Source organism: Camellia sinensis, chromosome 15, assembly GCF_055761805.1.
Source record: "Camellia sinensis isolate YWXY chromosome 15, ASM5576180v1, whole genome shotgun sequence".
NCBI lineage: Eukaryota > Viridiplantae > Streptophyta > Magnoliopsida > Ericales > Theaceae > Camellia > Camellia sinensis.
In genome coordinates this window covers 8,401,851-8,423,198 of record NC_138975.1, presented here as the reverse complement: position 1 = coordinate 8,423,198, position 21,348 = coordinate 8,401,851, and positions in this window count along the sequence as shown.

Here is a 21,348-nt window from a genome sequence, read left to right as displayed (position 1 = left end):
GCATAATGAAGATTTTGTCCTCCTATTAAAAATTCAGAAAATGGCTGGTAGCTCGAAATTTGTGACTTGATTTTAGTTTAAATAGCAAAATGACGTCGTTTTGTCATTTTTTTTTTCCGTCTTTTTCTTCGTTTTCTTTCTCTTCCTTTTCTTTCTTTCTTTTCTTCTTCTTCTTCGTTGAACACAGGCAAGAGAGAAACAGAGCTCGTCAGACACAGCTCGTTGGCGTCGTTGAACACAGCTCGTCACTTGTCGCTCAGCCCTGCCTCCGCCTCTGCCTCCGCCCGCCGCCTCCTCCGCCTTCACCTCCGCTTCCACCTCCAATTTTGATGGCTCCCTCCAGTCCAGTTCTTCTTCTCCTTCTTCTCTTCTTCCTCTTCTCCGAATTCGGGCCAAATTCAAGTCTCGGAATTCGAGCTACGAATCAGAACCATAAAAATCCTCTCACTGTTTTGTAGAATTTTCTAAATTTAATTTTTTTTTCTTAATTTGAGTGTAATATTTAGTTAGAATTTTTAGAAATTGATTTCACGCCCATTTTTAAGAGCATATCCCTGGTCATTTTTTCGGTCGTCTGGCTGATTGGTCGGAACAATATTCAGTTTTTATTTATTTATTTATTTGGCACATGTTATTTTTATATTTTAAATAAAAAATATTTTCATTTTTTTTATGAGTTTTGAATAGAATTTTGGATTGTATGTTTGATTATAAGTTATAAGTTTTTAAATCAAATATCATATGTCATATCAAAATTTTCAAACTTAATTCAAAACTCATAACCAAATAAATTTTTCACATTCAAATCATAATTTTAAAACTCACAAACTTAAAATATAATTATATTCTCAAATCATAATTTTAAAACTCTACCAACCACTGCCCTAATTTTTCTTTCCTATGTCTTTGGAGAGGTTTTTTAAGATCAATTTTTGCGGTTCGCTCTTCCTTCTCTCTTTCTTCACTTTCTTTGATTTCAATCTGATTGAATTCACAGACTTGAACAACATTGATTTCAATCGTTTTGAAGTTCAGATCTCTCTATCCAGAATATGAAAAGATCTTAGTAATATTAAAATATTAAACTTAACACTTACTAATTTATCTGTTGTTTTATATCTTTTAAATTTTTATTACGTATTAATTATTATTTGTAACATATTATATCATTGATCGTTTTTATTAGTACAATCATTACTAATATTGCAAAATTAACCCATCCTGCATCTCCACCTCCATGATCTGTCTCACCCTGATGTAATTTGAGATGAGAACAGAACACTACAAACATATTCATACCCACCTCTTGTTGCCATATATAATCAACACCTTTATTTTTTATTTGACATTTTTAATTAAATAAATTGAGAAGTCATTTCATTATTTGCTACATATGAGTTCAACATGCTTTAAAAAATAAAGAAATAAAAAAAAAACTAGCATATTTTTGCCAAAAAATTTTAAAAAATCAAAAAAAGCAACTTGCTCAACTATATTACAAATAACTTATTTATTTGCTTATAATCTTACTATAAGATGCAACCAAACGAGCCCTTAGTTTAAATTATAGTTTGACCCCTTTCAAAATTTATTTTACCCAATTTTATCATTTTTTTCTCTTTCTTTCTTTCATTTCAATTTAGCTCAAGTGTTATACTTGAATTCAGATTTTACTATTGTGAATGGAGTGAATATGACAACTTCTTGGCACATAGGGGAACATTCGGTTGAGGAAAAACATGACAAATTCTAGCAAATGCTTGCAACAATTACACTTATGTCTGAACGATTTTTCTCAGCACATAACACAACTTTAATAAATTGGAGGGAATCCCTCTCAATCTGAATTTTTGATATACCCAAATCTGCAGCAAACACGACAGCTTTCCAAAACCCCAAAGACTCAGTGCTTTTTGGAAAGTTAGTAAAAAGTCAACTTTTAGTTTTTTATCAATTTTGAGTCACATTACCTCTCATATAACTTACCTACAAAAAGACAAAATAAGTTAAAAAAAACCAAAAAATTAATTTTTTACCAATTTTCCAAAACACATTGACATCCAAGAAGTTCAAAACTCTCTCAGAGCATGCTGCAATGACTTCCTGATTAAGGCCGAAATGTACATCATTGAGGCCGTTAATTAGAATCTCTTAACTTCACTTGCTGGTCAAACCGTATATTTTTATGTGTGTTGAGTGTCAATCAGGTTATACATCGTCGGAGCATAAAATGAGCAAAAAGACAGAATTTGGCAGAGTTGACTTTTCCCGCACGTGCGTTGACTTTTTTCGCACGTGCGTTAACTTTCCCGCACGTGCGTTGACTTTTTCTGGAAAAGTCAAACCGACGTTTTAAACCTGTTTGGACGAGATTGGAAGGAGGAAAGAGAAGAAAAAGGCTGGATTAGGGTTCTGAAAGTTTTTGGACCTAAAGAGGGAGGCTAGGGTTTGCAAAAGAGGAAGAAAGAAAAAGCTTCAAGGATGTCTCCCATGGTGATTCCTTCTCCTTCTACTTCCTTCCACTCCTCCATGAGTGGCTAGTCTTCTTTTCTAGGGTTTTGATGAAACCCTAGCCATGTAATTATGTAGTTTTCTCTTTTGATTTTATATTATGTAAGGTTTGAACCATTGTATGGTGTTTTAGAAATTCTTTATATATGATCTTCATTATCTTTTCAAATATTTAACTTTCTGTGATTGTTGAATATTATCCATACATGAGTTTTCTATTCCTTCACATTCAAGGTATGAGACGAACCATGCTACGAGGAACGAGTCGTATCACTACCCTAGTTTAGAGTGAACGATTCGTATTACTTGAGATGGTTCGTGCTCGTACATTGAATGTGATGATCTTCTTGTTAAATGCTTTGAGCTTGTAGTTGTGAAGCATTAATTCGTTCAAACCATAGCATAATTAATTTCAATTGGAAACCCTAATTATGTGGTTAGTGGTGAATTCTCAACCCTAGGATTTTTCCCCAATTTAGTAAATCCAATTTCATTTATTATTGATAATTTAATTCCTTAGTTTAATTTATTTGTTATTAAATTTGGTTATGATCATTCAATCTTTTTATCAAAATTAATTTAGGAATTTAACAATTAAATTAGTTTAATTTCACAATAGTCCCTGTGGATCGATACCTGGACTTGCCATTATTCTGATAGAATTTGGTATAGTTTAGTATTTAATTTTGGTGTGTTCAACGACCCATCACTTCCCCTTCACAATCTTTTGTTGTAATCACAATCTCAACTATATCATTATTGAAGGTAGTGTTATACTCACAGTGGTGTCTATGTGTAAATTAAATGTATAAATTAAGTAAATAATAAAACAAAATAATTTACAAAATAATTATATAAATTATTTTTCAGAATTAAATGCTTACAAAAATTAATGTCGAGACTTGTGTTGGACACAATCTCCTTAAAGTAGATTTCGCCCTCGCTCCGGTGCTTCGAGTCTTAATCGGCGTCTACTTCCCAGAATGCAACGACTAACACTTGAATTTTGCAGCACTACAAAATCATGCATTGCGAACTAAAATATGTTGTAACTCTTTCTCTTTCTTTCCCTATAAAAAAAATAAATACAGAAAAGATACAAAGAAACATAGAGAAGAACTGAAGAAAAAGGACGAACTTCTGATGGAAAAATCTAATATAAAATGAATTGCTAGAAGCAGCCTTTATATAGGCAGATTGGTGGTTGTTCGAACAGGTGTCAATAGATAGGCAACTGTTCGGAAAGATTTCAACAAATAGAAAATATGTTTGGACTATTTGGACAGTTCTAGATTTGTCCGGGAAGGATTCAAAAGGTTAAAACCTATTCGGGTGGGTTAGGAACTGTTTGGGTGAAGGAAAAAAATTTGGACCAATTTAATTTTGAATTTTGAAACCAAAATAAAAAATAAAAAATAAATTACAAATATTTTTGGCCCAAAAAGATAAGTATTTGGCCGAACAAACCCAATCCAACCTCACACTACGCACCCAAGCCCAACCCGCCCGACTAGACGGACGGCGGTGCACGTGGGGTTTTTGTTTTGGGTCTAATGGGTCTAATGGGTCTAACCCACTTCACCCATCCACAAACTTGGGTACCCTTTGGGGTCTATCCCAAATATCCCAAGGTAAGGTATATAAACCCACACAAATCTATAAGCATTTCTAACGTGCGACAAGCACATTACTCAAACGTATAGGAAACCCCCTAAAGTCATTTTCACAAACCCGAAAATGCGCGTTGAATTCTCATTCATCTTTAAATGGTTTTGAGCAATCAAATACACGGTTTTATTCACTACGCGGCATTAAACATGAACCCAATTAGGAACGTTAAAAATAATGCTTGGGTCCCACCTTAATTAATGCTCAAAGTTAGCAAAAAATAAAGTTTTTACAAAAGCTACAAAAGCTATTTTCCAACAGGTAACACCATCAAGATTTTAAAACCTCCATTAGTTGGAGGAAGCTGTTTTCCATTCCCTTTATGCCCTAGAACAACAATCAATTTTTGTTGCATTGTCATATATTCGGTAGCAAACTAAGCCATTTCCCCGGTACTTCTTTTGTGCCTATCGAAAGTTGTGTTATTTCTAGCATGCCAAATTTTCCAAGCAACAACCATGCAACTTTGAAAATCCTTCTCTAACATTAGACTCGAGACATTCATCAACTGATCCAAAATATCATCATTCCCTTTTTATTGACTCAGTTATGAAAATCTCAAAGCGCTATACATCTTTTGCAAAAGGACAATCTTTTAGGCAATGAATATGAGTTCGAAGAGTTGTACGACATATATCACAAAGCTCATTATTTGTAATCTTTTATTGCAATAGCCTTTTCTTGACGGGAAGAATGTTGATACATGCTTCCCATCTGAACAACTTTAATAGGAACCTTCAAGGACCATAGACTGTTTCAAAAAAAATGTTTAGAAAATAAGAATTTGAACTTGATGGCCTCTTTTGCTTCAAGTCCATAGTTACAAAATAGGTTGAGTGAATAGTGAAAATACCAATTTTAGTAAAGTATCATATCAATTTGTCTTCTTCCGATAAGGGGGAGAGGGGTTTTACAAATATCTAAGTGACATAATCCAAGAAATTCTCATAAGTGACATCCTTTGCAAAAAGTTTTTTTTCCTCGTAATGCAATAAGGTTCATCATCTTTTGTACATACAAATTAGGATTACAAGGAGTGATTAGCTAAAACGAAGGCGGTCTAATGATCTCTCTATATTCTGACTTAAGAACCATCGTGTGGGGATATATTTTCTGAGTACCAACACGTGGCAAGGTGACGCTGACGTGTCAGCCGAGGTACCACGTGTCCTGATCGTTGTGCCAAGGTAATCTCGGTTAGGCCGAGGTTTGCTTCGAAGATATCGGAATCCGAGATAAGTGGATAGGGGACAAGAGTCCAAGAATGAAGATGAGACTTAGTCAAGATAAGGATAAAGCTTTTAGGGAGTTTATCTTTATCTCTTGAAGAGTCCAAGGTAAGTCCAGAATTGGAGTCCCTAGAAGTCAGGCTTCTAGTGGGACTAGGATTGAGTTAACTATAAAAAGAGAGGCACCCCCGTGGGTCTAAGGTACACAATTTATGCTTTTAATACTCAAGCTTGTGAGTTTAACACTTGATTTATCTTTGAGAGATATACTGACTTGATCGTCGGAGTGCCCCTAGGTGGACGAACCACCGCCGGAATCTTCTCTTTCTGTTGCAGGTCAGCCAGGTGCCATCTATTCTGTCGGTGCTCTCCAACTGGTTACTAAGCGGGCAGTGTGGTCAGAAAATCACTCACACAATTTGGCGCCGTCTGTGGGAAATTAAAAGAATAGATGGCCAGTAATGGACAAAAGGAAAAGATTGGGGACGACACTCCTGTTGAGAGTGACAGACCTATCGACCTTGATATCGAAGGAGACATCCACAATGCAGAAACTCGTGACCAGGGCCACGGAGAGAAAGACGTCGGCTAGGAGGGCGACACTTCGAAGAAGACAGACCAAAGCAAGTACTATAACGAAGATAACCTCCAGGTATGGAGGGATAGGTGCCTGCGAAGGGATGAAGAAGTAAAAGAATTGGCAAACAAGTTGGCAGACTTGCAGTCGGTCGTCAACTTCATGATGCAAAACAATGTCATGCTCGCTGCAGGACACGTCGATTCCAGCAACTAATGCCCAGAAGGAAGGAAGGAAAACAATCCCCGAAGCCCCTCAACACACAAGGAGCGGAAGACACTCTCACCGACCTTCTAGGGAAGTCGAACGAGAGGAGCTGAGACGAGAGGAGTCCCGAAGGACGTATCACACGAAGGACCCAGAGCCCAAAGAACATCGGCATGTTCAAAGGCAGGCGCTCTGCGTTGACACAACCCATGGAGAAAGATCAAAACGGGCCCACCACGAGGCCGAAAGTAGTGTGCCGAAAAGATTGAAGTTCAAAGATAGCCGAGCTCCAGGGAGGAGTAAAGAAGACTTGAGAGATTACCTCAAGAGGAAGCAACAGAATGCTGAAGCCGAAGTAACTTCCCCAGTTAAGCCAAGAACACCATTCTCGGTGGAACTAGACAAATTTGAAGCACCAAAGAGATTCAGTATGCCGAGGTTCCAAATATATGATGGTAAGTCAGATCCCAACTTTCACGTTGGACTATACCTGAATTCAATAGCATTATATAGTGGGAACGAGCCGTTGCTCTGCAAAGTATTCCCCTCATCCTTCGGGGAGATTGCATCAGATTGGTTCCATAAACTACCGAAGGGAAGCGTAAAGACTTGGGAAGGCCTGGTCGAGATATTTGTGGCCAAGTTTGTGACGAACAAACTACAGCCCTTGAGGGTCGACGCACTGATGGCTTTAAAAATTACCAAGGATGAAGGCCTTAGGGCCTACGCAAAATGGTACTACGAGGTGTTCAATCGAATACCCGAAAGCAACCAACAGGTGGCGGTTGTGTCTTTCAAGAACGGTCTGAAAGATGACTGCCCACTACGGAAGTCTTTGGCAAAGACATTGCCAAAAAGTATGGAAGAACTCATGGCGAGAATCGAGAAGTACGCCAGAGCCGAGGAGGATACGTCGGGAAACAAAGAGACAAAGCAGGAGAAAGGAAACGGCTTGCCGAAGCGAAGCCAAGGTAACAATGGATCGATCAAACAAGAAACGGAATTGAGGGCTAAACAGGCAGTGGCGACTGTGTTCCGAATCCCGGTCCACAAAGTCCTGGATCAAATACGAAACCAACCCTATTTTAGAGCACCGACAAGAGCATCAGGGGAATTTATGGAAAGAAACGTTGGTAGGCGTTGTGCTTACCACAATGAAGAAGGGCACCCAACTCAGGGTTGCAGAGCCCTAAAAGCACACTTAGAAGACTTGGTGAGGCAAGGCCATCTGAGGGACCTTGTCGATGAGGCCAGGACAAGGGAAGAACAGGCAAGATTGCCTCAAGCACCAGCAGCTTCGCCTCCCCTAGCACAGCAACCACAAGCAGGAAGACCACGGGTGGTTAATGTAATTCACTCAAAGATGAACGAAAATGACATACGATGGGAGACCCAGAAGGTAAAACACCTACAGCACGTGAACCAGGTTGGACATAAAAGATCTCGGCCTGAAGAATGCCAGGGACCGACGATGGCCTTTACAGAAGCTGACCTAGAGATGGTCTAACATCCACATAATGATGCCTTGGTAGTATCCCTCCAGGTTGGGGAGTGCCAAGTGAAACGCATCCTGATTGATCAAGGCAGCTCTTGCGACATCATGCATGTTAGATGTTACAAGGAGCTGGGCCTTCATCCTGATGACTTGGAGCAATCCAATGGCCCGATGGTCGGCTTCAATGGAACGTCGACGTGGCCACTGGGCGCAACAAGCTTGGAAGTACAAGCCGGCACTAAGAAGATCAATACAGAATTCATGGTGATTGACACGCCCTCGCCATACAACATCATCTTGGGAAGGCCATGGTTGCATGCAATGGGGGCAGTTCCCTCAACGTTGCATCAACTACTACGGTTCCCAACAGAGCATGGGATTGAAGAAGCCAGAGGAGATCAACTGCAGGCAAAGAATTGCTCCATGGGATTTTCAAGTCCTAAGAAAAGTTGTCGGCAATAAGAAGGATCCCAGAGAGGGCAAGCTTGGGCCAAACTGGGAAAGACCCTACAGAATTACTTCGGTATTGGGCAATGGAGCATACCGGCTTGAAGATAATGAGGGCAAAGCATTGCCAAGACCCTGGAACACTTGTAATTTGAATTTTTTTTTATCATTAGATGTTTCTTGTTATTTTTTGAGGACGTCATCAATAAAATCTTAGCAAAATTCTCAAAGACTTGTGAATTAATAAAAGATGCATAATGTTGTTTTTGAATAATGAGAACCCAAGTGGAACTCAGGTTCACATTGGGGGCAGAGAGAAGACAAAATTATTTATCTTTACTTATTGAAATTTGTAGCAATTTACAAGTTGAAGTTAAACCGAAGTAATGCTTAACGCTTGTTGAAATTTGTACCAATTTACAAGTTGAAGTTAAGCCGAGATTATTGTTTATCTTCACTTGTTGAAATTTGTAGCAATTTACAAGTTGAAGTTAAACTGAAGTAATACTTAACGCTTGTTGAAATTTGTAGCAATTTACAAGTTGAAGTTAAGCCGAGATTATTGTTTATCTTCACTTGTTGAAATTTGTAGCAATTTACGAGTTGAAGTTAAGCCGAGATTATTGTTTATTTTCACTTGTTGAAATTCGTAGCAATTTACAAGTTGAAGTTAAGCCGAGATTATTGTTTATCTTCACTTGTTGAAATTTGTTGAAATTTACAAGTTGAAGTTAAATCGAAGTAATGCTTAACGCTTGTTGAAATTTGTAGCAATTTACAAGCTGAAGCTAAACCAAAATCATTGTTTGGCACTTGTTATGACTTAAGAAAAGTTTACAAAATTGAAATTAAAACAGTATATGTTAATCCTTATTGAAATTTGTAAGCAATTTATAGGACAAGTACTTGCTGAGGTAAATCGTTAGGTGGTATAACCGAGGTGTGTCACCACGAGAAGATTGCACAAAGAAGGAAGAGTACATAAGACATGCAAAATATTCTAAGTATAGAATCATGCAAGAGCAGTTAGAAGAAGACAAAGATACAAGCATTCAGAAAAAGAAAGCTGAGTTAGTATTCACAAAAAGGCACATCGGCCATATGCAAAAGTTACCTCGTCTAAAAAAACAAAAAAGTACAAGAGTACAAAAGACAAGAAAAGAAAAGACATGACATCAAAACTAAGATTCCGCAACATCGGCAGCAGGCTGGGTTTGGACGTCAAAAGACTGTTGAGAAGATACCTCGGCCACCTTCTTCGCCGCGATCTCGGCATCAAATTGGGCAAGGGTCTCATCAATACTCTTATCAGCAAGAAGTGAATCCAATGATACCTTTGGAGGAATCACATCCTTGGGAACCTCCTCAACCTCCTCGTCTTGAGTTAAGTCTAGGACTTGCTCATTTTGAGAAGGGGACTTGGACGCAGTAGCCTCCTTTGCTTTTCTCACCAAGGCATCATCCTCTTCCTCATCTTCAGATTCTGAATCTTCATCGGACTGAGCTGGTGGAGGAGGTGGAGGGAATGGAAGAGGAATATCATCGGCATTCCTCAGAGGCGAATCATCAGGGACATTGATTTTTTTCAAAAGAGACATTCAACCAAGGGTGAAACCCTTGTTGCATGCCTGCTTCACTTGAAGTTCATAAGCCTCAGTAACGTCGGCCATGCCTTGAGTGTACGCCTTTTCATTAGCTTCTTTGATTTCGGCGTCTTTGGTGGCCAAGGCCTCCTGAAGCTCCTTTTTGGCCTGGGCCATTTTCTTCTCGGCCTCATTTCTCTGGGACTCAGCAACCTTCCTTATGGCCTCGGCAGAATCGGCCTTCTCTTCGACCTCAGTCTGGGCTTTGATAGCAGCCTCAGCCTGATCCTCCAACTTCTTCATTTTTGATTGAAGGTTTTTATTGGCCTTTTGAATGACAGAAAACTCCCTCTTCATATCGACCAATTTCTCCCGATTTTCAAAGGCTTGCATGAAGAGAGAATGGGCATGCTGAATGGCCTGAAAAAACACAAGGCAAAAGTTATTTGAAAAATTTTACAAGTATGAAAAGGAGAAAGAAAGACAAGTTACCTAGTGAAGACACTTACTTGAACAGAAAGTTGAAGCATGAAAGCATAGTTCTCATACTCGCTCATCTTGGCGTTCCTGTCGAGATCGCCTAGAAGAAGTAGAGCAGTACTGAGGGCAACGCCGACATTAATGTCATCAGCGCTATCACAAGCCATAACAGACTTATCTTCTAGAGTAATTTCAGGCGCCCAGGGGACGTTTGGTATTTTGGACCCCGAGGTCGTTGTAGAGGATGACCTTGGCTTCTTTAATTTTTGAGATTCTGATGGCTGGATTTCAGAGCGCCTCTTCTTAGTAGAAGGTTGAGATTTGTCACTCTCAGCCAGCTTGGAAATAGGTAAAGTATCCTCAGATTCAACCTGAGTTACTTTAGCCTTTGGCTAAGCCTTTTTAACTCTTTTCGGCTTCGGTGGGGGCATGGTTTGTGTTGGCTGAGTTTCAACATCAGAAGGGAGGCTGGCTAAGAGGTCTTTTGCAACTGGTTTTGGGCGGCCCATCTCGGCAATAAGGACAAGTCGTCGCTGACGTTTTCGTTCTGATATTGGGACCAGGTATGGAGCCGAAGTTGATGGCTGATCAGCTGGATCGGATGTTGATCCTTGATCTGTTCATGATATGGATGCAGTCAATAGAGTTGTAGCAAAGGGTAGAGAAAGGCTTTCTTCTTCTTTTTGGGAACGTCGGGCAAAGTTGACTTATATGTTGGAATAAAATTGAGAAGCACAGGCGCCCTCCTTTTATGGACTGGCAAGTCCAGAAGTTTCTTCAAATCCTTGCTGGGAACAAAGGATTGGCGAAAATTTTTTAGTGGCTTACGAACAGCTGCAAGAAGAACAGACGTCAGAAACAGACAAAGTATTTAAGACTTTGAAAGAAAACAGGCAAAGATGAATACTGGGCTCTTACCCTTGCCCTCTAAAATTGATCGAAGAAGAGGGTAGAGATGGATGTCCTCGTCTGGAGCAAACTTCCAATTTTCCGAGGTAATGAAATAGTCATCTCCAGCCCCCTTGTTGGAGTTTGGGAGGTCGGCTACGATTTTGAATTCTGTAGACCTCGGCTTAAGGTAATAACTATAGCCTTTTTCTTTCAAATTAAGGGCACACATAGTATAGCAGTACTGGGTATCGGCTAGGGTGATCCTAGCATTTTCTTGTTAAGCTAAGGCTATGATGCCATTGATCACTCGGTAGGAATTGATTGCCAGTTGCATGGGGTTCAACTTATAATAGTGAAGAATCTCACGAAAAAAGATGTTGAGTGGGAGCCGGAGTCCGCACTCAGTGAAAGCTACAATGGGAAAGGGCATCGAATCATCTATGGGCATGATGGAGCCGTTATCTCCAGCCAGCCTCAGATGGACATCAGCAGGGATAAAGAACTCTTGCCTAAAGTACTCAAGTTTGGTCGGGGTATCTACCCTATGTCTCTACATACCTATGATATTGGCCTGAATTAGAGGGGTTGGATTTCAGAGAAAAAGTGTTTTGAGAGGGTTAATAAGACCTCGGCAAAAATCTAGGTAAAGTACTAGTTTCAGTTTTTTCCTAAATTATGGGTTCTGCACAACAAATCCCAAACCTAGATCTATGAAAGCAAGGGGTTGAAGGCACGGATCTGGAAGACAGAAAGGCAAAGACGTGCTTTAGAATCAAGAACAGGGATGGGCTATCAAGAGCATAAAGAATACGAGAAATAAAGGGTCAAGAACAGTAACAAGAGTGCAAGAAAGTGGTGAACGGTATGTATTCAAGATATGGGCAAGATCAAAACCATTTGAATAAATATGTTCAGATATGTGATTCGCAAGATTTGAAACAATAATGGCAACAAGTAATGAAGAATATCAACAGAATTGAAAACGAAAGGAACAGTGGCTTACCAAAAAAAAGTGAAGCCAGTATGAAGATTGCCGAAGTCAGACAACAGTTACAGATATAATAAAAACGACGAAAGCTTCATAGGAAGGGAGAAAGGAAGGCAGTTACAGAGCTTGAGGACTGGAACACTGACGTATTCAGGAGCTAGAGAGAGAAAAAGCGAAAAGAAATCGAATGCAAAAGTGAAAAATAAAGAAAGGGGGAAAAGTTTTGTCAAAAATTTGAAACGGCGGCAAAACGGAGCATTGAATGCGCCTGGAACAACGCATACATCAGACGGCGCACACAGACGCAAGACAGCTTGCAAGCACATCATAGGCACGGTCCAATGAGGTGAAGACACGTGAATGAAACGGTTGAGTAAATGATGCGTGACAGCTCACACACGTGAAAGAGTTCACTAGAATTCTTGTTCTCTGAAGAGAACATGTCGGCCTGAAATGAATGATCTCGGCTGAGGAGTTCTTAAGCCGATGTACAGGAAAAAATACTGATATAGGTTCCATCACCTCAAGATACCGAGGTAATAGAACCTAGGGGGCAGTTATAGGGATATATTTTCTGAGTACCAACATGTGGCAAGGTGACGCCGACGTGTCAGCCGAGGTACCACGTGTCCTGGTCATTGTGCCGAGGTAATCTCGGTTAGGCCGAGGTTTCCTCCGAAGATATCAGAATCCGAGATAAGCGGATAGGGGACAAGAGTCCAAGAATGAAGAGGAGACTTAGTCAAGATGAGGATAAAACTCTTAGAGAGTTTATCTTTATCTCTTGAAGAGTCCAAGGTAAGTCCAGAATTGGAGTCCTTAGAAATCAGGCTTCTAGTGGAACTAGGATTGAGTTAACTATAAAAAGAGAGGCATCCCGTGGGTCTAAGGTACGCAATTTATGCTTTTGATACTCAAGCTTGTGAGTTTAGCACTTGATTTATCTTTGAGAGATATACTTACTTGATCGTCGGAGTGCCCCTGGGTGGACGAACCACCGCCGGAATCTTTTCTTTCTGTTGCAGGTCAGCCAGGTGCCATCTATTCTGTCAATACTCTCCAGCTGGTTACTAAGCGGGCAGTGTAGTCAGAAAATCACTCACACACATCGTATATTCTCCATCCCAACCCAACTAATAGCACATCTTTCCATTTCAATATATTTTTCCAACAATAAGAAGAATCAACTCCAATTTGAGCATCGATGAAAGAAGTGGTTGGAAAATACTTCGCTTTAAGGATCCTGGTTATAATAGAAAGTGTGACTGGGTGAAAATGTGTCATCTCTATTTGGCTAGCAAAGCATTATTAAAAACTTTCAAGACATCACTTTTGTTGTATAACTTTCAAGACATCACTTTTGTTGTGCACCCTTGGTCGTATGTTTCTTATGGTTGTCATTTAGAGAGATTAAATTTTGTGTAATTGGTACATTGTGATGTATCCCTTTTTAACAAATACATGGAACTCATCTTTATGGGACTCGTATGTTTATAAGAGATAGCATACATTATGATGGTATACCTATTACATAAGTTACTTTCATGTCATTTAAAATGATCTATCATCATCTTCTTCTTCTTCAAGTACCTCGGACACAAGATTTTGTTTTAATAATATAAATGAAACACTTATCATTGATTTCTCCATTTTTTGTAAATTTTTTAATCTATTTTCGAAATATATTTTTCACCGCAATCTAGATATTAAATAACACCATAATGTCAACATAAGTTTCAGAACATAAACCTTACACTTTGGATCATTTACCATGTGTGTTATCAAAAAATCAAGACAAAATGACATACTTGAATCCATTGATGAACGGTTAAACGGAAGCGTGATTATCAATGAACTCTTTGTTATTGATTATGTTATTGCCTTCTAATCCTTTCCCCTTTGGTGCCTTATGTTTCTCCTTGAGAGGATTTAGAAAGAAAAATGGCAGTGTTCTTATTTTTCCACTTGGGAAGGAATAGGGACCATAACCTTCTAAAGGTTGTAATTGGTTTTCAAAACTGAAAGGTTGCAGAAGTTCAAAAGGAATGAAAACCAACTTTAACCATTATTGGTTTTAATTTCTATTTATTGGTTTTCAAAACTGAAAGGTTGTGGAAGTTCAAAAGGAATGAAAACCAACTTTAACCAATATGTTTTAATTTCTATTTCTGCCCCTCATAGAAATAGAAATTATACAATTAGTATCTACACATTAGGTCCATAACACATATACCCTTAAGCCTATTAACTAAATTGAATCACTTAAATTGTAGGCTTCTTATAAATGATAACACCACATTTAATTATGTGGTCCCATTGAGACATTATCTAACAATCTCCCACTGGACCACATATGTATCCTGAAAAATGTGCTTAACTTTAGTGAGCTCAGAAATTTGTTATCATAACTTGAGGGTATCCAAACAATCTTGTCCATTAACTATATTAATATAGGATCAATGCGGTTTTCGTTACATCAACCGTAACTCGACCCACCAATGGTCACGTATACTAATACAGCTAAATGACATAGATCAATCATGGATACGTAGCATGGAAATTACATGTGATGTGATCCATACATGCCTATTTCCAACTGGTCCTACTTAACTTTATTGAGATCAATACTTCACAATACGTAACAGAGCGTAATAAACTGAATATTTCATTTCTGCAGAAATTAATCTAATTACATAGATAAAACTCAAGGCTGACATAAAGCAGTAATATAAATACAAACTCTCACTAAACCAGAATGTTCTCAAATAGAACAACACCCATCTGAGCAGTGTGCTCATGAAAGACCTTGGGTGGTAGTCCCTTCGTAAGTGGATCCGCTATCATGGAGTTTGTCCCAATGTGCTCTATGGAAATCTGTCCACTCTGCACTCTTTCTTTTACAACTAGGAACTTGATATCAATATGCTTTGATTTTGTCGAGCTCCTGTTGTTATTGGAATATAAAACTGCAGACTTATTGTCACAATATAACTTAAGTGGTCTTGCAGTGCCTTCCAAAATACGCAACCCAGTGACAAAATTCCGCAGCCATATCCCTTGGTTTGATGCCTCATAACATGCTACAAATTCTGCGGCCGTGGTGGATGAAGCTATGAGCGTCTGCTTTGTAGACCTCCAAGAAATTGCTCTGCCAGCTAACAGATAAATATAGCCTGATGTGGATTTCCTACTGTCTTGGCATCCAGCAAAATCGGAGTCGGAATATCCAATGACCTCTAACTTATCCGATCTCCTATATGTGAGCATATATTCCTTTGTTCTCTGTAAATATCGCATAACACGCTTGACTGCTTTCCAATGATCCATGCCAGGATTACTTAAATATCTGCCTAACATGCCAACTATAAACGCAATATCCGGAGGCGTACATACTTGAGCATACATTAGACTCCCTACAGCCGAGGCATAAGGAATCTTCTGCATTTCTTGAATTTCAAGACTGTTCTTCGGGCATTGGTTAAGACTAAACTTGTCTCCCTTAGCAACCGGGGTTTCACCTGATTTACAATTTTGCATGCCAAATCTATTGAGTACTTTTTCGATATCGCTCCTTTGTGATAATCCCAGAATACCCCGAGAACGATCTCGGAGTATTTCGATTCCTAATACAAAGGAAGAATCACCAAGATCTTTCATTTCAAAATTCTTAGATAGAAATCTCTTGGTGTCATGCAATAAGTTTATATTGTTTGTGGCAAGCAATATGTCGTCAACATATAAAACCAAAAATATGTGTTTACTCCCACTGAACTTGTGATACACACATTCATCAACAACATTAGTTTAAAAACCACACGAAGTGAGAATTTGATGAAATTTGAAGTACCACTGACGAGAAGCTTGTTTGAGTCCATAGATGGATTTAGTCAATTTGCAAACCATATTCTTTGGGTCTCCTGACACAAAGTTTTCTGGCTGCACCATATAAATTATTTCTTTAATGTCACCATTAAGAAAAGCTGTTTTGACATCCATCTGATGCAACTCAAGATCAAAATATGCAACAAGCGCCATAATTGTCCTAAAAGAATCTTTCGAAGAAACTGGAGAGAAAGTTTCTTTAAAGTCAATTCCTTCTTTTTGAGTAAAGCCTTTGGCTACAAGACGTGCCTTATACCTCTCCACATTACCATTTGAATCCCTTTTGGTTTTAAATATCCATTTACAACCTATGGGCTTCGCACCAACTGGTAATGAGACAAGTTCCCAAACTTTATTGTCTTGCATAGACTTATATTCTTCATTCATGCCTTCTATCCACTTATGAGAGTTGGAACTTTCCATGGCTTGACGAAAGTTGATTGGATCATCTTTCGACATTCCATTTTCTACCTCATGTTCCTGGAGATATACAATATAATCATCTGAAAATGCAAATCTCCTTTCTCTGGTGGATCGCCTTAATGGCACAGATTCTTGAGGTTGAGGTTGTAGAGTTTGTTCCTCAGGAACAATTACCTCATCTTGAATGGGGGTTTGAACTATATTATCTTGAACAACATTGTCTGGTTGAGGATCCGAAATTACTTCTCGAGCAATGACAGGTATAGGAACCTGTGATTGGTCAAAAGTAGTAGTAGGAAGTGGGATTACTCCTGCTTCCTCCTCAAAGACAATGTCTTTAACTGGATTTCTCCCCCCAAACTCAACATCCTCAAAAAATGTTGCAATTCCCGTCTCAAATATTGACCTATTTGTGGGATCATAAAACTTGTAACCAAGTGATCGTTCGGCATAGCCAATAAAGTAGCTGCTAATGGTTTTAGAGTCCAATTTTCGTTCATGAGGTTTATAAGGCCTCGCCTCAGCAGGACACCCCCACACATGCAAATGTTTTAGACTAGGCTTTCGCCCAACCCAAAGCTCATAAGGTGTTTTTACAGCTGCTTTAGTTGGCACCCGATTTAAGATATAAGTTGTTGTCTTTAGAGCCTCACCCCAGAGGGACTCTGGTAAAGTAGAATGACTGATCATACTTCTTACCATATCCTTAAGAGTCCGGTTTCGTCTCTCAGATACACCATTCATGCTAGGTGATCCTGGCATGGTGTATTGTGGGACGATTCCACATTCCTCTAGGTATTTTGCAAACGGTCCTGGACGTTGTTCACCTGATCCATCATATCTGCCATAGTATTCACCACCACGGTCAGACCTGACACTTTTAATCCGTTTGTTGAGTTGTAACTCAACTTCGGCCTTAAATTTTTTGAATACGTCCAAAGACTGTGATTTCTCATGGATAAGAAATAGATACCTATATCTGGAATAGTCGTCTATGAATGTGATAAAATATTGTTGACCATTCCAAGACGCCATAGGGAATGGGCCACAAATGTCCGTATGAATTAATTCTAAGACATCTGTAGTCCTATGGGCACCATATTTCTTTATTTTGGTCTGTTTTCCCTTGATACACTCAACACAGACATCAAAATCTGAAAAATCAAGAGAGTCCAAAATTCTATCAGACACAAGGCGCTCAACTCTAGATTTAGAGATGTGACCTAGGCGTTTGTGCCATAATGAGGCTGAATTTTCCTTAGTTAATTTACGCTTTGTACCTCGTGATTCCACGTGCAAGGTTGCATTATAAGATGCAATAGTTTCGAGCAAATATAGATTATCAAACACATTAAGTAAACCAGTACCAAGAACATTTGAATTAATAAACATACTAAACTTCATATTTCCAAAAGAACAATAATATCCCAATTTGTCCAATACAGAAACAGAAATTAAATTCCGTCTAAAGGACGGTACAACAAAAGTGTCTAATAAATCCAAATAATAACCGGTTTTCAGTAATAATCTAAAGTGCGCTATTGCCTGCACTTCTATTGACTTGCCATCACCCACAAAGATGTATTTTTCAGCATCAGTTGGCTTTCGGTAGTTCAGGCAACCCTGCATAGAAACACATATGTGAGTAGTAGCACCAGAATCTACCTACCAAGTGTTTCTTGGTATTGAAGCTAAATTTATTTCAGAACAGACCAAAACATGAAATGTACCTTTCTTTACACGCCAGGTGACGTATTTGGCACAATCCTTCTTTCTGTGTCCGGGCTTGCCACAAAAGAAACAACCATCCTGCACTTTTTGTTTCTTTGGTTCCGGACCTTGAGGAATAGCAACTTCCTTTCCCTTATGCTTTCTTTTGCCCGTATGCTTGGAGGTGCTTGCCAGATGAGCACTTTCAGTCCTCTTTTGCTTCAATCTCTCTTCCTCTTGCACACAAAATGAAATGAGCTCATTGAGAGTCCATTTCTCCTTCTGGCAGTTATAACTAACCTTAAATTGGTTAAATTGTGCAGAAAAAGAGATGAGAACTAAATGCACGAGCAAATCATCAGATAGGTCGAGCTTTAGTGCCTTAAGTTTTGTAGCAAGATGAGACATTTTCATAATGTACTCGCGAACATTACCCTTGCCTTTATACTTTATTGAAATCAAGTTTGCTAAAAGCGTGCTTGTTTCAGCCTTATCGTTTTTAGCAAAATGCTTTTGAATTTCTGAAAGAAATTCACCGGCAACGGTAACATCCTCTGTTATTGCACCCCGAAAAACTTCTGGAATCCCACGCTTCATGATCATAAGACTTAGCCTGTTAGAACGATCCCACTTTTCAAAGTACACAGTTTCCTCAGGAGTACTTTGTGCAGTGAGAGCATTCGGTTGTGGCATCCTTAATGCCAAGTCTATGTCCATGCAGCCGAGAACAATCAATATGTTCTCTTTCCAGTCCTTAAAGTTTGTTCCATTTAACATTGGAACATTGTTCATGTTGGCAGAGATTGAAATAGTCGACATTAAAGCTGAATAGAAAAGAAAATAAAAGGAATAAACAATTATGTTCACATTAAGTTACCAAACAGATAATCTCTAAATAAATTAATTTAATGACAACATCTCAAGATACCTAGCACAACATTAATACCAAGCCTTTGGGTAGTGATATTAACTGTAAGTGGTATTCTTGTTGTAATGATCAAACATTGACAATAAGTTATGTCAAATAACAAATCTATCTTTTGATGGATTTATTATTCACGTTAGGTTTTCTTGACAATTGGCACATGTTTATCACCACAAAATGTGTGTGTAATTCTGCCAAGTCTTAATCATGTCTTTGGACCGATAAATACCCGCATGAGATACACAGACATGAACTTCAAAACATTCCATATAAAACAATCTAGACAAGAGAGATCACTTTTGTGACATCTTGTTTGAATTGACTTATATTGAGAGTGTTAGAAAATTAAATTTCTGTAGACGTTGTATGAAATTACATTAAATTTAAAGATTTCTAAATTTGTGACCCCGTATATGTTATATAATCTGCAGCAATTCCAATTATATATATACATATATAAATAGAATTGACGGGTTCAAAAAACAAATAGTTTTTTTTTTTTATGATGTTCAAAATTAAACCGATCAAATCGCAAGATATATCTATATATATAAATACATGATGTTCATCCATTTGAGAAAAAAAAAAAAAAAAAACTGCCCACCGAATCATTTTACAATTCCAGAAAACAGATTGCCATTTTCACAGAACAAAACAGGAAAAAACAGAATTTACATCCATAAGAAAATTCAGAATCTGATTCCAGGAAACTAAATAGAATGAATAAAGCATATCAATTCTGATAAGACACATGATATGCATGCTCTGATACCAATTGTCAACATAAATTTCAGAACATAAACCTTACACTTTAGATCATTTACCATGTGTATTATCAAGAAATCAAGACAAAATGACATACCTGAATCCATTGATGAACAGTTAAACGGAAGCGTGATTATCAATGAACTCTTTGTTATTGATTATGTTATTACCTTCTAATCCTTTCCCCTTTGGTGCCTTATGTTTCTCTTTGAGAGGATTTAGAAAGAAAAATGGCAGTGTTCTTATTTTTCCACTTGGAAAGGAATAGGGACCATAACCTTCTAAAGGTTGTAATTGGTTTTCAAAACTGAAAGGTTATGGAAGTTCAAAAGGAATGAAAACAACTTTAACCATTATTGGTTTTAATTTCTATTTATTGGTTTTCAAAACTGAAAGGTTGTGGAAATTCAAAAGGAATGAAAACCAACTTTAACCAATATGTTTTAATTTCTATTTCTGCCCCTCATAGAAATAGAAATTATACAATTAGTATCTACACATTAGGTCCATAACACATATACCCTTAAGCCTATTAACTAAATTGAATCACTTAAATTATACGCTTCTTATAAATGATAACACCACATTTAATTATGTGGTCCCATTGAGACATTATCTAACACATAAGAGTATTTATTAGTATTTACCTTCTTTTTATAAATCGCAAATAAAATCCTCATTATAAAACCAATAAAAGATCGGATTAATCTGATAAAGCAGTATCACAAGATCTCAAAAGGAAATAAAAAATCTCTATATAAGAAATGATCCAAACCTCCATAGAGGTTAAGGAAGTCGCTTAGCATGAAACAAACGCATTATAATTACACTTGTTAACAAAGTTTAATATGATTGCACATTTTAATATAAAAGTTTGCACCCAAAAAAAATATACAATTATTTGAAATTTTCTAATTGATAATTTTGGAATATTGTTAACAAAACTTTTTAAAAGAGAAGTTCGGCAGCTTTCAGTGCACAACTCACGAGAAGCAAAAATTTCATCAATTGTGGGAGGATGCCTAATTTTTCCAAATGCCATTTTTAAGGATAGATTTGCAAGAGGGGAAAAAAAATATTTATTTTACTTTATTTTTTATTTCAATAAATCTCACTTTAATTTTAAAAAATGAAAAGACAGTCTCAATGATCATGGATGTAGGAATCGGATATATATATATATATATATAGTTAAGTCATGGCCATGGGGCCTCGCCGACCTTGATGATTCTTCTTCCTGTCTTAATGATGATGGATGATTTAATAAAATCTTCAACAACTAACATGATTGGTAAATGAATATCTTATTATAGCAATGACTTCTCTATTTTTCAGTTGATACAAATGATCACACCCAAATATATATTGGGGCTATTAAATGTGAGTGTAAATTTATGAACCTGATTCCATTACAGATTAGTGAAATTTTTTTATTAATATTAATAATTAAAATTATATGTTTTTCAATGTTTTAAGTAATTATTTTTTTCTGTATACATGTGATTGTAGTTATCTCATACATATATATATATATATATATATTAAAGTTGACAAATACGATATAAAT